The 6,280-nt window shown below is 36.6% G+C and overlaps 1 pseudogene; it reads right to left on the reverse strand.

Moving 5' to 3' along the window:
* Positions 1-4,753: 4,753 nt before the first annotated feature.
* LOC131903233 (U6atac minor spliceosomal RNA) lies at positions 4,754-4,841 on the reverse strand (annotated as a pseudogene).
* Between the last annotated feature and the right edge of the window lie 1,439 nt (positions 4,842-6,280).

The raw sequence follows: 6,280 nt of genomic DNA on the forward strand, positions 1-6,280 counted from the left end.
GTGAGAGAGTATCCCGTGTCATATAGCCTGTTAATGTGGCTAACTTGAACCTTGGCATAGTCTCAATAGTACATACCTATCCCTGCTTTATGTCTCCATGTGATGACTCTTTCATTTATATTGTAAGCTACATGTTGGGAAAATGCACATAGAGCAAATGATCCACTGCAACTAAACCTGTTGTGTTATTGCCATATATCCTAGCTACTTGCAGATGGTTTACTTAGCTGTGCAGGAAGGGTACTGGGAACTGGGAGTTTCTGCAACATTCCTCTTGATGCATTAGGAGTCTCAGGAGCATAATAGATGAGGCCACACTCTGCACCACACAAATGGAAACAGCCTGTGAGTGAGATGCCCCCTGGTTCCTAGGACTCAGCCTCTTGTTGCTCTTTCTGCCCTTTTCTGAAAATTACAGTAGAGTAGTTGTGTGCAGGCCCAGGTGCTGACAAGTGGCATTAGGAAACAAGAAAGAACTAAGAGTTGTTTCCTCTCAAACAAGACAATAACGTATTGTCTGGAAATTACGGCTGTCTAGGGAATCAGAGGCTAATTGTTTGATTTCCAAAGAGTATTATCAGGAAGGAGCATTGGTTTCATGCTTAGACCTGGAGTGGGATTTGTTAAACTTACAAGTACTATGCCTAATCTCACAGAGGTCAAACAAAGTGGCATGTATATATGGAGATAGGGTCTTATTGAGAGGAACACTATAGTTCTGTGTGATCACTGGGGTTAGTCTGAAACGGCATGGACTGTATAAATGGAGGACAATGACATTCTGAGTTTATAAAGAACATCGTTCACTGAGATTATCCTAGAATTAATGTACAATGTATAGTAAGAACAGGATGGTCTAACACAGATAATGTTGTAGAAAGAGCTCTCACCTCAAAATAATAAAAGACACAGTTTATTCTGGAGGATATATGGGTGACTGTGGCCCAGGATCACATATTTAGGTTACCTGAAATTCCATGATATGTATTGGAAGCAGCAAGTTTTTATAGTTTTTGTTTGTTTGTTTGGTTTGGTTTTTCGAGACAGGGTTTCTCGTTTCTCTGTAGCTTTGTGCCTTTCCAGGAACTCATTTTTGTAGCCCAGGTTGGCCTCGAACTCACAGAGGTCTGCCTGCCTCTGCCTCCCGAGTGCTGGGATTAAAGGCATGTGCCACTACCACCTGGCTAGTTTTTATAGCTTTACAGAACAAAGACAGTCACAAATCAAGGCAACATCAAAAACATCAGTGGGTACATCAGAGAGGCAGTTACAGAAAGATACAGCCAGCTTTTCTTTAGGCCTACGATGTTATTTGATGACATTCTATACTTTGGGGTTGGTGGAAGCTAGTGGACTGATAAGCCGATAGATTTCAAAAAGGTTTTTATCTATTAGTCACAAGATGTTAGTTCTGAGACTGAGGGTGGCAAGAAATGTCAGAAGCAGTTCGAGACAAGGTAATTAGCCTCAGGACCTGCAGCATTTCTACCTCTTCACAGTTCTGTGGTTTTAATTAATCATTCTCTGCAGATACAGCTTCTTTCCGGGAATTTATTCCCAACAGTAACCAGGATGGAATTCTAGGAGAGACAGTAGATAGCATCATACTTTAGGTGTATCACTTCCAATGACTCTCTTGTTTGTGTATTTAATGTGAGTTAAGGAAAACATAACCCATCCACTTTCTCCTATTGGTACTGTAAAACCAAAGTTGCTAGTGTCTGTGGTGGTCTGAATAGGAATGGCCCCCATAGGCCATATTTGAATGCTTGATCATTAGGGAGTAGTGCCACTTGACAGAGATTAGAAAGTGTGGCCCCGTAGGAAGAAGTGTGTCACTGGGGCTGGGCTTTGGGTTTTCAAGTGCTTAAGCCAGTCCCAGTGTCTCTTTCTTCCTGATGCCTATGAATCCAGATGTAGAACTTTTTCAGCTCCTTCTCCAGCACCATGTCTGCCTCCATGCTTTCTGCCATGATGATAATGGACTAAACATCTGAAACTGCAAGCAATCTCCAATTAAATGCTTTCTTTTATAAGAGTGTCTCTTTTATAATGGTGTCTCTTCACAGCAAGAAAACACTGGCTAAGACAGTGTCTTTGGATGTTTTTTTTTTCCTTCTCTTGCATGGGATGAGTCTCAGTAGGCAGTTCAGTTCAATATAAACTTGGCCCAATGTATTTGGCAAATGGTAGGAAGGTAATAGAAGGGGAAACATTGGAATGAAAATACTCTTTTAGCTGAGTACAAGGTCATTGAGCTTCCTTTGTGGTGTATTATTTAGAACTGTCCTCAAGTTCCAGCTCTATGATAATACTTTCACTACCATATTGCTTATTGTGTTGTTGAGGCCTTAGGTTTCTTTTTCAGGGTGGAAATAACTTTTCAAATGTACAAAAACATTTTGATGTCCTGCATCATTAAAAATCTGATCTATTCCTTCACCCCAGTTCTTCCCAACCTCTGGCTATTATAATCTTAAGGATATTACAGAATTACTCCACTTCTGAACTCACAACAGCTCAGGTTGCCTATAGAACACCCACTCAACATCAAACTAGTGAGCATTCCAGCATGGAAGTGTGGCTTGGCCCACTCTTAGCTGAGGAGCTATTAAAATTTGATGGCCACTAGGAGAGGGAGGGTCAGGGTTTTGTTGTTGTTGTTGTTTGTTTGCTTTGTTGAGAGAGGTAGTCCCTGGTAGTTCCAGGATGCTTTGATGATGACCCCATTACCATAGACCCATGCATATATAGGCAGAGCAAATTGGACTTAGTAAGTTATTTAAAAACCACAACAAAAATAAAGGACACGAAATTTGCAGGAACTTATGAAGCATAAGGTGTAGATCCAGGAGGTGTTAGGGGAGTTCTGATGGTAAATGTAATCAAAATACTTTGTAGATATGTGAAAGTCTCAAAGAATTGATGAAAATAAGGTTAAAAAGTCAAATCCAACCAACCAGAAAATAAATCTAATATAATTCAATGTCTTTTAAATAAATTTTTCTCAATTTGAGAAATTAAAACTGTTGGGACAACATCTTTTTTCAGTTTCCTTAAAAAAGTGCATATAATTCAGCAAAATGAGTTTTCAAATTGGGGTCATTTAGGTGGTTAAAAATATCAGTATGGCCTTAAAATGACTTCGATCTCTTTGTAGGTAAGAATCAGTTAAGTGAAGATCAACTTAATGAGAGCACACAGAGACTTTCTTATCTCAGTAGGAGGAGTGATTCATTTCAATGTATAAAGGAAACTGTGGGAGGTAATCCACTTTGTTAGAAATAAATTCAGAATGTCTAAAATTGAAAAGTAGTAAAACTCATCATTTTTATATTATTAAAGTTTTATTAGCAGTACCTGACTACCAAGCTTATCTGTTCAATACTCCAGGATTCCTAAATCAAATTTTAAAATCAATTTTACTCTGACCTGACACTTAGAATTTGCTAGTGTCTCTTTTATGTCATTGACACCACTGACATTGAAACTTCACAGCTTAGTTAATGTGCTAAAAATTCACCTAAAATACAAAAAAAAAAGAGTAACCTTCAAATACAAGGGCAGATAAAAACTAACTCCTATTTAGCTGGATATATGTTGTCATACATGCCTTAGTGTTTAATATATTAATTACTGAGCCATTGGACACGCGTGTTGATTTGAATGAAAATGACCTCGATAGGCTCCTGTATTTGTTAGTTGGTCCCCAGTTAGTGAAACATATTGGGGAGGATTAGTAGATGTGGTTTTGTCGGAGGAGGCATGCCAGGTGTTGCTGCCACCTTGCCTTTGTGCCACACCATCATAGAATAACTTTCTGAAGCCTTAAGCCAACTAAACCTTTCCTTTGTAAGATACCTTAGTCATAGTCTTTTGTCACAACAACAGAAGAGTAATTAAGACAACATGTTAGAGACAGGAGTTTCTTTTATAAATTAAAACTACTTCTCTGAAACTCTTGAACTGCACAATATAATGAATTTACTCGTGTGCCCGGTTTGTTAGTATATAACGTAGTCTAAGCTCCTTTTCTGCCACTGAACTCAACCTCAGGCAAAATTTTTCCTTCCTCCTTTGTCTTACTTACAGAATTTACTTTGAAAATATTGAATTTTAATTTTATTCCTTACCTCCTTGAGATTTAAATTTATAATACGGAAATGATTTAGGAGTCATCCACCTAAAATGTTGTTATTAAAAGTGACAGCTCCCTCCTTCACCATTCTTTGTAAGGGAGAGTTAAGAGCCCAGCTTCAGTAAGAATCAATTTGTGAAGCCAATGATAACTGCTGACAAGACATTTAAACATTATCAGCCCCACTCTGATATAGAAATAATGGGGGGAAAAGGGTAGATCATTACATCTACGTTAATCTAAAAAACAACCGTTAATCTTACATATTTTATATCAGTATGGATTTTAATAAGAAAAATTTTATTCCACAACTTTTTCTTTACTTAGTCTTTAAACTTCAAATAATCTTAACTCACATGCTATCTTTAGAAGACTGTAACTCCAGAAGCCAGAGGGTGGACTAGTAGTTGCTGGGGCACTTGAGTCAGCCTCTTTCTTTACACCCTTACTTCTGTCTGATTCCATAAGTCTGCACTCAGCTTTGCTTAATAAATTCCCCCCTTGCTTCCTACTGACATGTCATAAAATTCTTTGCTGAATGATAATGACTGCATGATAAGAGCATATAGATCAAAGAGATATCAGGTATATATAGTCCTTCAGTTTGATTTCATTAAATTACTTTTTTTTCCGTTTTCTTTTTCAAGAGTCTCTTCCAGCCTTGTAAAGAGTAGCGCTAACCTTCTCTGCTTTTATATAACACTCATTAAATTAATTTTATTGACTTAATTTAACAAAATATTTATTTAGTATCTTTTCTCTATTTCTTGTTTAGGTTTATTATTTTATTTCATTGATTGATTGTTTATTTAGATAGTTTCTCCCGTAGCCCAGACTTCCTTTGCTCTCTAGTGGAATGATGACCATGTACTTTTGATCTCACAACTTTACCTCCCATGTGCAAGATTACAGGCATGCACCATAATGTCTGACTGTTTAATATTGTTGTAAAATGTTATAAATTATGATAGAAACTATGCTTAAGCCATATAGTAAGTAATTTTGAATTTTCATTTTTATGTCTTTGTCTTTATAATAATAGCTTGGATTTACTTTGCAAACAAGTATTTTCCTAAGCTTTCTGTAGAAGGCATTTCCATTAAAATATTCTGTATATTTCATGTACATTGAGATTTCAAAAATATTTTTGTTATCAGTGTATTATGTAACGTTTATAGGGATATAAATATAATTTTCACATTTGATTAACCCTTTGTTTCATATTAAGTGTATAAATGTTTAAAAAAATTATAGGTAATTTTGGAGAAAACATTTAATTCCAGATTCCATGAGCTATTGTAGTTCAGATGAGAGATCCATCTGGATAGTTGCTGAGGAACCAAGGTTGTCTTTACTCTGTATATCAAATTACTACAGTAATTATGTAAGCTTATGTGAGAGATCAGTGTCTTGAATGGGTGAATATAAGTATATCCATTCACTCTCTACCAAATGAAATTCATCCTTCCTACAGTCATCTGGATGCTCACAGATAAAGCAGGTTTTTCACTTTGATGTTAAAAACATGGGAACAAGGACCACGACGTCTTGAATTTTGAGAATCTCTTCCACCTCTAACCTGCAAGTTGAAACGGCTCTAGGTACCAATCAGGGAACATATGTGCAGGGACAGAACCAAGTGTGGAACATGTATATTTTGACTTTATCAGTGTACTTCTCATTTTACTTTTTTCATGAGGCCATAAATTCACTGCATACAATATTTATTTTTAAAAAGCTGTTGCTCTAAACACTGAGAAAACTAGAAGATAATCTGTGGGCCCATGACAATGGTAGTAATAGATAGCCAGAACTTGAGAAACTAAAACATAAATGCTTTCACTCGTCTTCCTGATGCGCATCATATATTTGTCGTGAAACTTCTATCCACTGCATCAGTTAAACAAAATCATGTATGGGCCAGTTATTCAACAGCTTAACAAAAAAACAAGGCCAAAGGCTAAACTAGTGCCCCATTGCAGTTAGCATAGGATTAGTTTCTCTTGTTATATTTTGGAGCTCTCTCTGTATATTAGCATGTTTAATGTTATCAATTTTTTAATATTACTTTCTTGAGCCTAAATTTTGCATTAACTCGAAATTCTCCCAAAAGAGAGATCACTTCTATATGATAACTGAAGC

The sequence above is a fragment of the Peromyscus eremicus genome, chromosome 1, assembly GCF_949786415.1.
Source record: "Peromyscus eremicus chromosome 1, PerEre_H2_v1, whole genome shotgun sequence".
NCBI classification, from domain to species: Eukaryota; Metazoa; Chordata; class Mammalia; order Rodentia; family Cricetidae; genus Peromyscus; species Peromyscus eremicus.